General features: G+C 39.2%; 1 pseudogene; it reads right to left on the bottom strand.

Moving 5' to 3' along the window:
- Positions 1 to 7,969: 7,969 nt before the first annotated feature.
- LOC132695323 (10 kDa heat shock protein, mitochondrial pseudogene) lies at positions 7,970 to 8,261 on the bottom strand (annotated as a pseudogene).
- Positions 8,262 to 12,155: the final 3,894 nt, after the last annotated feature.

The following is a 12,155-nucleotide window of genomic DNA, read 5'->3' as shown; positions in this document are numbered from 1 at the left end:
TGGGAGCGGGGAGGTGGGCTAAATGGGTAAGGGGCACTAAGGAATCTACTCCTGAAATCACTGTTGGACTATAGGCTAACTGGGATGTAATTTAAAAAAATAAATTACGAAATTTTTTTTAAAAGAAAAAAAGAAAAGGAACTTATATAGATGACTAAATTGCTGTGCTCTAGGACTTGGGGGGAAGGTACTCATAATTTTAACGATAAAGCTCACCTTCAGTTCTTGACATGACTCAGTAAGGACAGGGGAGAGTGTGCTCTTGTGATGCATGCTGTCCAGTTAGAGAAAAACCCACCAGACGTGTAACTGACTTGATTTTATGGATCTGGGGCCAAAAGTAATGACTGGCAACCTCTGCATTTGCCCAGCTTCCAGCTGAAGCTTTTTGATACTGATAAATAGTAATGCAGAGAGGGATCAAAGGGTAGAAAATGCACAAGGCAAATAAGGTTTGGATCAGGCAAGTTAAAAGGCAGATGTGCTTTGCATAACATCAGAGATCAAGACGGAGCTGCTGGTACCGAAAGGAGAGTTCAAGCAAGCAGTCACTGCTATCAAAAACTAAAGACTAACAATGTGATTTCCACGGCTTAGATCTGATAGAGAGAAATTTATGGAAAAGGGCTAGGAAAAACAGCCAACAATAAATCAACTTCTCACAATCCTATCAGGTGATGTTACCTCTGCCCTAAAGAGAAAGAGTGTTCCAACAATAACTGTGAGAGTCTATCAATGACCGCTCACCTGATTTGCTACAGGCAAAAAGGAAAGATTTACATGTACTGATTTATAAAAAAATTATAACATGATATTTATGAAGGATTAATTCATTGAGTTGCTTGCATTCAGCCAAATTTACTACAGGGAACTTCAATTTTCTTTTAATGTTTATCTTTAAGAGAGAGAGAGCGACAGAGCGTGAGTTGGGGGGAGAGAGAGGGAGAGAGACAGAGACAGAGACAGAATCTGAGGCAGACTCCAGGCTCCGAGCTGTCAGCACAGAGCCCAATACAGGGCTCAAACTCATGAACTATGAGATCATAACCTGAGCTGAAGTCGGACGTTTAACTACTGAGCCACCCAGGTACCCCTCTACAGAGAGCCTTAAACCATGGAGGGTTTAGGTGTTCCATTTTTATTTTAATAGCAATTTGTGGGCATTTTAACATTAAAAAGCTGGCATCTGGGGCACCTGGGTGGCTTGGTCGGTTAAGCGTCCGACTTCAGCTCAGGTCATGATCTCATGGTCCGAGAGTTCTAGCCCCGTGTCGGGCTCTGTGCTGACAGCTCAGAGCCTGGAGCCTGTTTCAGATTCTGTGTCTCCCTCTCTCTCTGCCCCTCCCCTGTTCATGCTCTGTCTCTCTCTGTCTCAAAAATAAATAAACATTAAAAAAAATAATAAAAATAAATAAAAATTTAAAAAAAAAAGCTGGCATCAACCTCTTGGACAGGACAATACCCTGAAATTTCAAATTTTTCTATAGCATAGTCTGCTTTTGCCTGAAGTTCCCAACCCAGGATACAAAGATGGACTTCAAGGAGTCCATCAACCTTCTAAAATATCACGTCTGTAGGCACTTTCTTATATTTGCACATATATATATGCATAAAGTTTTATATACATATATATACAATTATACATAATCAATTACACATACAGACACATACACATGTAAGAGTGAAGAAATTTAAAATAAATGTAGAGGCACCTGGGTAACTCAGTCGGTTGAACGTCTGACTTTGGCTCAGATCATGATCTCACGGCTCATGGGTTCAGGCTCTGCATTGGGCTCTGTGCTGACAGCTCAGAGCCTGGAGCCTCCTTTGGATTCTGTGTCTCCCTCTCCTTCTGCTCCTCCCCCGCTCATACTCTGTCTCTTTTTGTCTCAAAAATAAACATTAAAAATTTTTTTAAAAATAAATGTAGATATGCATGTCATGTAAAATATTACAACAAAAATGATTTGATGACTAATAAGTTACCCCCACTGATTATAAACACCTTGCAAGTAAAAACTGCATTCCATTTATCAAATATATAAACACCCTGCCTAGCATATAGCAGGTGCACAAAGAAAAAAAGCTCAAATAAAGTGATTTCCCCAGAAGACCTGGACTAAACTATATATTCAATTAAAAAAAATAGAGTTCACAATCCTTTGATTATATAAGACATATATGAGAACCTCAACACAGATTGTTTATTTTGGGAGACTTTAACACTGAGCTTTATTAAAATATATTTATAAACAGATACTCTTGGCCTTTTTTTTGTAACTGCTCTTACTCAACTATATGACAAATACATTTGGAGATTTCGGAGGTCAGTCATATGATTCTCACCCCACATTCCAGCCCTTGCTTTTCAATGTCTGAATCCCACACAAAGGATTCACAACACACCCAGCTTTTTCACAAGATTTGACATGGGGAGTAGGAGGAAAGAAACCTTGAAAATGAAATATTCTGTGCAAAGGAAGTTCTTTGCCCTTATTTCAGTAAGTTTCCACCCCTCTTTCTGGTGGAGCCCTTGTTATCCTTTTCTTCTTCATCTTCTTCTTCCTTCTTTCTCCACCTTGACCTCCTTCCCCTTGCCCTAAATATCCATGAGCATTAGAAATAAAATGTGAAGAAATTTGATCTAGCTTATTAAATGGATACTAAAATGTTAGATTTTTAAAGAAATGTAACTTCACACCTGGAACTCTTTCATCTGCTCATTCTGCACATTTTGTAACAGGTGTGGAGATGGAGTCTTTTGCGGATTGCCAACCATCATCCAACTAAAGGAGTAAGATCAGAGTTTAAAAATCATCTAAAATTTTCATCTAACAAGGATACTTACATTTCCTGTTACTATGGATAAATTCACCAGTAAAACACTGATTGATCCCAGATAATTGTATAAGATTTGACACGTGACAGATAATAAATAAGTTTACTGGAGCTCCAGAAGAAGACACCATGGGCCAAGTAGTAAAAGAAGGGGAGTTTTGGGGCGCCTGGGTGGCTCAGTCGGTTAAGCGTCCGACTTCAGCTCAGGTCACGATCTCGCGGTCCGTGAGTTCGAGCCCCGCGTCGGGCTCTGGGCTGATGGCTCAGAGCCTGGAGCCTGCTTCCGATTCTGTGTCTTCCTCTCTCTCTGCCCCTCCCCCATTCATGCTCTGTCTCTCTCTGTCTCAAAAATAAATAAAACGTTAAAAAACAATTAAAAGAAGGAGAGTTTTAGAGGGAGCAGGAGGGGAGGGGAAAGGTGACACTGTAGGCTTCCAGAGGGCTGTACCTCTTTCACTCACTGCTGTGTGGCAGAGAGCACACATACTGAAGCATGCGGTACAATTTCAATCTATATTGGTTGAATGAATAAGCAGAAAATGAAGAGCTTCAGCATAAAAAAACGCAATATCATCAAAGGTAGAGAGATGGACATGTGCATGCTTATTTAGGAGAATTGCAAATAGACCAGTTGAGCACAGGGTTTGAATAAAGAAACAGTGGGAGGTAAGTTGGAAATGTTACCTTTCCTCTGAACTTCCACAGTGTCCTTGGTTTATGTCTATTATACCACTACCACATAGCATGGTGAATGATGTTATTCTTGTCTGTCCTCCCCTCTACAAGGTGAGAACACTTTGCTTTGATCGTGAGACCAAGATCTCCATCTGCATGCCCAAAGTTTAACACAGGGAATGGACCAGCAAAAGGTCAACTTACACTGAATGAACAAATTCATGAATCAATTTATATTATCTTGTATAATGCTCACAATAATGGTGTACCTGATGTCAGACTAAGCAGTTTGGATTTCATCTTGAGGGCAACGGATAATCAATTAATATGTTCAGTTGGAGCAAAGTATGACACAAATGCTAAGGATTCAAAGGCTAGTATCATCATGTAGGTAAGAGTTGGTGGGCTGGAATGATGGCAGTGGACTTAGGAGTGGGTCTATGAATGCAAAGAATATTACATATAACCCCAAATATTCATTGAAATGGACACCATGCTGCAAAAACCATTAATATTCTTGTTCTCTTGATCTGTTTCCAGATACTCCTCACATTATAAAAATATTTCTATTTTGAGTTTAAAATATTCTTGGCTCTTACTTTTTATTGTCTGAGACCTTTTACTTTCTGTAGTACAATTATCTATGGCATTTCTAAACCATGTTTCATCATGTCCTTGAAATCTGACAAGTGCATCATAATTTTGTTTAGAGGAACAAAGAGACTTATACTTAACCTGATAATTTCCATTGATTCCATCAACAGAAATTTCAACAGACAATGGGAAAACAGATTATCAGGTCAACAAACATTGTTTTTTAGTGTTCCAGGCTTAACTTACCTTAAAATTTTGATATGGAAATAAAAGAATGCTATTGTAAGAGAGTATATAGACACAGATCACAAATATATCTATATATATAGATAGATAGATATAGATAGATAGATATATAGATATATTTTTTTTAAAGAGCCTTAATTGGAGTCCGTTTTTAAGGGCTTACACAATAATTGTTTTGCCCTTGACAAGAAGTATTTCCAGGACACAACAACCATCTAGTTCTAAAGCAAATCTAAATGCAATTATCAAGGTTTAGAGAACAGAAATTATGTCAAACCATCAATATTTTATGTACATTGTGCTTTCCATAGTTAAATGTTCTTAGGTAACATGCTCAGAGTTAACATGTTCTTAATACTTATCAAACATTGAGAATAAAGAGCTTTTCTTGGGAACCCATCCATTATCTGGCAAGTTAATATTTATTAAGCATTAACTTAGATGTCATGGAGTTAAACATTTTATGTAATTAATTGTATTTAGTCCCAGAATACCCTTGTGAGATCAGCGTTATTATCCCCATTTTATAGGTGGAAGATGAGGCTTGACAAAATCAAGTGACTTGCCTAAAGTCACACACCTTGTAGCTGATGAAAGCAGTATGGAAAGATGTGAACTTTAGACTCCAAAAACCTGTGTTAGAATAGTAGCTCCACTCATTAGCAGCTGCGGGTCCCTGGGCAATTCACTTACTTCCTGAGTCTTGGTTTTATTTTAAAATAGCAGGCAATGTAGACTAGTGGTTAGAGCATGACCTGTGGAGCCAGACTGCCTGGGTTTGAACCCAAGTGCTACCGCTCATTGCTTGTGTGACCTTGGATGATCTAACTCCATATTTGAATTTCCTCACCTGTAAAAGGTAGATGATGATATTAATAAGAACTACCTCCAAGAGTGATATACAATTAAATGAGTTAGTAAAATGCTTAGAACTATGTGTCTGGCACATAATGTGTATATATACATATATATCTATGTTAGCTATTAAAATAATTATGACCTATACCTCCCAGGATTGTTACAAAATACATAAAGGAAACATAAAAGCACCAAGTCCAGAGCAATGAAGATTCATTGAAAAGTTAACATTAAGATTCAAAGACAACGAGATCAAGATGTAATAAGACATGAGTAAAATCTGTGCTGCTATTGATACTTTATGGAAATTGTCAAGTGCCTGCAGGGGTTAGATGATGACCAAATAAACTAGCTGAGTTTCTCTGGGCCAAATTCAGAATTCTGTTTTTATTTTTGGTATTGGCTCTTTGATTCTGAAGGCAGAGGTCAGCTCAATCTAACATTGGGTGATTTTTGCACTCAGTGCACACATGCTCAAAGTTCCACTTAGATATAGTAGACTAGGACAGAGCATCTGGTTCCTTCTAAGTCTTCCAGACCCAAATGTTACTTCATTTGCATTTCTCCCACATGGTAGAATTCATCTTCAGAACACTGAGAATGAAGAGCAGGATCCCAGAAGTTTGCATCTTGTGTGTGGGATTGGTGTGCATCTGCTAGTAATAGAGGTTCAGGAAACGGTGGCTTAAACCATTTCCTAGTAAGGAGTCCAGAGGTAGCCTTCCAGGGCCAATACTGCAGTGTCCTTAAGTCCTCAGGGACTCATCTGCTTTACTGTGCTAAGTGTGGAGAGAAATAGCTATGATTATGGTTGAGATTCCTGTTTGTGTTTACCCAGCTACCACATTACATATACAAAAGCTAGTCTGTTGGCACCAAATCCATGTTTCTTTGACTATATATTCTTCGTATCAATCTATTAGTTCATACTCAAGCATAGAAAATCCCTTCATTGAGGAGCGCTTGGGTGGCTCAGTCAGTTAAGTGTCTGACTCTTGATTTCGGCTCAGGTCATTATCTCCTGGTCATGAGATTGAGAGCCATGTCAGGTTCTGTGCTGGGCATGGAGCCTGCTTAAGATTCTCTCTCTTTGCCCTTCTCTTGCTCTCTCTCTCCCTCTAGAAGAAGAAGAAGAAGAAGAAGAAGAAGAAGAAGAAGGAGGAGGAGGAGGAGGAGGAGGAGGAGGAGGAGGAGGAGGAGGAGGAGGAGGAGGAGGAGGAGGACGAGGAGGAGGACGAGGAGGAGGATGACGACGACGACAAGGAGGAGGAGGAGGGGGAGAAGGAGGAGGAACCCCTTCAATGAGTTGAGAGGAAGTCTTCCACCTACAGAAAAAAATCACAAATAATAAAGAGTTTCAATGTTAGAGCAGTTGGTGCACTCATTTGGTAAGCATGAAGGAAGGCTGGCCTCCCCAGTTGAGGTGAAGGAGCCATTTATGGCTATATAGGAGCTGGGGCTTAGCTGGGAATCTGGCCTGGCGAGAGTCTTGGGCATCCTAAACATGTCTAGGTCCAGAAGAAATAGTTAGAAACAACAGAAGTAAATTAGGTCTTGGTCAAGTATCACTGCTAAACAATTTGGTGGAAAGAAGAAGCAATCAGATGCTAAGTCTTAACAATCCAACGGCAAGGAAGAAACAGGGTGATAGGCAGGGTCAGGATCCCCTTTGTGATGGGGAATTAGAAGATCTACTTAAAGACACAAAGAGGACACAAAGAAAGCACTAACCTGATGTAGAAGCTTCGATTGCTCCCCAAAGGGTGAGTTGTGCTAACTGTACCTTGTACTTTATTGTCAAGTGCTGCCTTTTAATGGATGGTTCATGGTTTGCCTTGGTATCACCACAGAGATTGACCTTGTCCTGGGTTCCCCTAAAGTCAGTCTGGCCAAGCTGGAAACCACATTTTCCTGAATTTCTTGCCCTGTATGTTTCTAGGTTAGCAGTGATTAATTTGGGACTTGGGAGACAGAAGTGAAATAGTGGTTATTACTCTCCAAAGGTCTTTGCAGTCAAATAGAATGAAAAACCAATGCAGAGGTGCCCAGCAAGTTCCAGTTTTCCTTCACTCTCTTCTGGCCCCCTCTAACTCTTTTCCCAACTACTGACACTGCTACAGAGGCCCACACCCACAACCAGAAACCTAGCTACAGACCCACAGAAGCAATAGTTATGGAGAGTCAATAACTTCCCATAGACTTCACCATGAACTTCCCCTTTGTGTTTTTACTTCAGGTACTGGATGTTCTTGACTTCTCTTAACTTCCCTGCATCTTCTATCTTGTCCATTTGTATCAATGCTTTAAGAAGACAGATTTTTTATTTTTTTTACCTTTTTTTAAATGTTTATTTATTTGAGAGAAAGAGAGAGAGAGAGAGAGAGCAGGGAGGGGCAGAGAGAGATGGAGACACAGAATCCAAAGCAGGCTCCTGGCTCTGAAATGTCAGCACAGAGCTGGAACTCATGAACCATGAGGTCATAATCTGAGCTGAAGTCAGATGCTTAACCAACTGAGCCACCCAGGGGCCCCAAGAAGACAGATTTTTTTTAAAGATTAACCACTCATTTATGCATTTGTATTTGGTAATGTTTATATCAATACACCAAAACTAAATTCTAGAGATGTGCAATATCATTAGTTTGGATACCATGAGTATATTACAAAAGAGACATGAAAGTTATTTACATGATTAAAGATTTCACAACTTTACTGGAATGGGCAGCTTCACCAAGCACCATTTCAATAATGATGTATTTTAGTCTACACACTTTCCAAAAATGTCACCACTTCTACACCAGAAATAATCCTTGTCATCTAGAACTACTTTGGTGCCTCCATACTCTGGGAGAAGAACCGTATCTCCAACTTTCATGCCAACTGGTTGAATCTCTCCACCCTTTCCTTTAGAGCCTGATCCAACAGCTTCTACTATAGCTTGAAATACTTTTCCTTGAGATTTTTCTGGAAGCCTAATGTCTCCTTTGGTTATAGTTTTGCTGCACTCCTTTCAACTAAAATGCAAAGAGAGGAAGAAACTCTCTAAACATCTTCTTGGTCTTGCCATGACTCCACCCCCTCTCCCTATCTACACCCCCACCCACCCACCCATTTTACTCTGCTCTGGAGCTGCCACTGCAGCAAGGAGACCTGCAGTCTGACCCTTGGGCCATGTGATCCAAGAAGACTGATTAATGCCTTTCCGTCTGATTTCCAGTTCCTCCTTCTGGACCTTTGTTTCCTCAGCTTCTCCCTCAATTGTGCAGGGTCTAAATCCTATAACACATCTCTCATTCCATACACTCATGATGGTTGTGCTTCACTGACTAGTAAAGGTCTTTCTAATCTGAATGGACTCTTGTTCATCTAGGAAGTAGCCATGTCTCCTTTGATCCAGGAATCCCCCTGCTATGTCTCAGGATCCCTCCTATATCCATAGGGAGGAAGGAAAATGCAGATGGCTGAAAAGCTGAATTTCCCAAGTCAATGAGGTAGATAGTCTCTGACTCATCCTCCAGCACACATAGAACTCTCATAATAGAATGTTCTAACTTTATTTTACCTCTGCCTTTCCCAAACAGCAATTGGTCTCCTGATCTCCTTTGCAGGGTAAGTAAAATCTGCCTTGATTTTCTGTGGCAAGCAAGCATGGGCATGTAAGGTTTGAATAAGAGGAATGGTCTAATGGCAAGGGAGAGTGTAGGAATGAGAAAGAAACAAGTAGTTTACTCATCAAGACTCATTGTAAGTGACACTAATCAACCCAGTTCAAGCTAAGTTAAACAAACATGGTAAGTTATTATTTCATACAATTGGCAAGTCCAATGGTGATCCTATTTGAAGTCTAGCTGGACCTGGAGGTTCCAGTAGGTTAAACATCCAACTCTTGGTTTTGGTTCAGGTCATGATCTCATGGTTCATGAGTTCGAGACCCTCATTCGGCTCCATGCTGACAGTGCAGAGTCTGTTTGAGATGGTCTCTCTTCCTTTCTCTCTGCCCCTCCCCTGCTGGCTCTTTATTTTAAAATAAATAAATCAAGATAAATTTAAAAAATATTTTTTAAGAAGAAAATTTGAAGCTTTATGTGTAGCTCATATTACATTTCTTTTTTTTTTTAATGTTTATTTATTTCGAGAGAGAGACAGAGAAACAGAGAGAGAGCAGAGAGAGAGGGGGAGAGACAGAGAATCTCAAGCAGGCTCCACACTGACAGTACAGAGCTCAACTTGGGACTCAATCTCATGAACTGTGAGATCCTGACCTGATCCAAAACCAAGAGTCAGACACTTAACTGACTGAGCCACCCATGTGCCCCTCACATGACATTTCTATTGGATGGTGCTGCTTTAACGTCTTGTAAGATCCATCCCCAAAACCAGGGACAAACATCCCCAGGTGATTATGTTTTCAGATGTCCTCCAAAGCCTTGTAATAAAGCAATCATAACTAATCAGCAGACTTAGGGGAAAAGTTAAAAAAAAAAAAAAGGAAAACCAATTAGAAAATCCATTAATTAGTATACTATTGAACTTACAGTATTTGTTTGAATCCATTTTTCCTTTGCCTTCCTCATATAAATTAGTATCTGTCAACAAAAGGTAATGTGTTTGCACTTTATAAGAATGAATAAAATTTGCATGCTATGACTTTTCTAATAGTAAGATAGGATCAAACAAATTTTCACCCAAAGAAAGACAGATAAATCAAGATCTAAAATACTTATAAAGTTAAAAAGTGACTGCCCTTCAGGCTAAATCTCCCAACAGCCTTTCAGTTATTCTGTTTATTTCTATATTTAGACATCAGCCACATCTTAGCTTTAGCTTTAGCAATTACAATACTTCAAGAAAGAAATTAAAGAGGTGGGAAAGGCATATTTTGTATAAGCTTTACTTGTGAGCCTGACATTAAATATAATAAATTTGTGTTGAGGAACCGCTCTGTGCCAACATAGTTAGGATCTTTTGGGTAAATGCACCCCTTTGCCTGTGCCCATGCACATATTTGTAGCCATGTATGTGGTGCCCAGCTCAATCCATCCTTCACCACTGCTGACCGGACAGGAATTGACATCTGACCAAAGCTGTGCCAGTCCGAATCTCTTCTTGGAATCTAGAATTGGAATATATAAGCTAGACTTCACTTGGTTTCTGAGGAGTGCTAGAGCTAGGAAATCAGGCAAAGCAGAAGCTAGGATGAACAGGTGCAGGCCACAGCACCCTAAAAGAATCTACAATAAGATCAAGGGAAAAGAATGTAAATGTGCCAAAAGGAGAGCCAAGAGGTCAAATATCCTAGGAAAGACAGAGCAAATAACTTTGAATTTGAATTTTCTAGTTCCTGGTTCCAGTGTCTTACGACATATCTCTATAGTTTTTATTCTACAATTACTAGGAGTACTTTCAGACATTCAATAAATTCCTATTCATTCATTCATTCATTCACTCATTCATTCTTTTTGTTTGTTTGTTTCTGACCTAAGCTAGTTCATATGAGTTTCTGTCCTAACAACAAAACTGATCCTTTCTTTAGTCAGCCAAACATTAAGGCTTCCTGTTAATTATGAAATTATTTAGTAGGAAATTAGTGAATACATTAATTATAGGAAATTAATAAATATTAATAAAATGATACAATAGGGTTCCCTGAAAAAGCAGAGTGATTACCTAGAATAGATATTTTTCATTAAATTCAAGCAAATATATTGACATTCATACAATATAACTTCCATTAATATATTAAAAGTAGTAAGAGGAGAAAATTAAAACAGGAGGAATAAAAGAGGAGGAAACAAGTCAGCTTTTGACACTTAAGTTTTTTCCTTTATCAGTGTTTACTCCTCACCCCTATGTTTTCATAAGATCCTCCAACAAAAAATAAGCTAGATGAAGACTGAGAAGTAGGAGTGTATGAATTAGGTAGTAATAGGCATCTAATAAGAGCTGAACATTATATAAGGTTCTTGGGAGAATCAGCAGAAAAAAAGCACTGATCCTGACATGCAGAGACTACAATGAAGATAACACCAACAGCAGAGTCATTACTTGGACCTAAAAAAATTGAAATAATTTTCTTGCATCTGAGTCTCAGAAAAAGATTAGGTCTGATGGTATTCCTCACTAGAGCAAGGAGAAATGTGTACTCAAGATACAATCAGATCCATAGCAGATGGAATATCCAAATTATCATCAAGATGTAGACAGACTCATAGATAGAAATCTAATACTGAGAGAGAAACCTGAAGAGAGAGTTAGAGATAGAAAGAACAAGGAGTAGGTCTAAAGTTGAGAAGATGCAGATCATGATAAATATGGAGGAGGAATGGGCCAAGACAAGTGGATTGGAACAAAGATGACCAGCAAAGCTAGCACAGTGAGCTGTTGTATGGGGCTGGGTAAGGGGCCCAGGGAGTGGATGGTTGCTCAAAAGGAAGGTGAATGGTTCCAACAATGGACAGGGTCCGAGGGACATAAATTCCAAAGCCAAACCATAATCCCACACCACCCATCAATGTACAATGTGCCCCCAAACAACATTCTCCCTACCTTCAAAATTCAGCTGAATGTTTGCATTTTATCCGTTGTGTCTAGGTTGGATCATTTAGTCCAACCCACTAATTTTAAGGACCAGGCTACTAAGGGCCAGAGAAGTTCTATAACTTAATCCGTGCCATATAGCTAGTGGCAGGGTCATGACTAAAATCCAAATTTAAAATTTTCAATATCCCAGTAGGCGGCTTTCCACATACAAATTCTCCCCAATTTTGCACATCCCAACATTTTTCACTCTCCCAACAATAGACCAGGGTCTTTTATCGCTCCAGGGATAGAGAGAACTAAAGAAAGAGAAGATAATTGAAGATTGGATGGGTCAAAGGAAGTTTCAGCAAGAAAATGGAATCTGATCTGAATTTTGAAAATTAAGTATGATTTAGATAAGAAGA

Source organism: Panthera onca, chromosome B4, assembly GCF_046562875.1.
Source record: "Panthera onca isolate mPanOnc1 chromosome B4, mPanOnc1 haplotype 2, whole genome shotgun sequence".
NCBI lineage: Eukaryota > Metazoa > Chordata > Mammalia > Carnivora > Felidae > Panthera > Panthera onca.
Note: the sequence above shows the minus strand (reverse complement) of the source record. Positions and strands in the feature narration are given on the sequence as shown.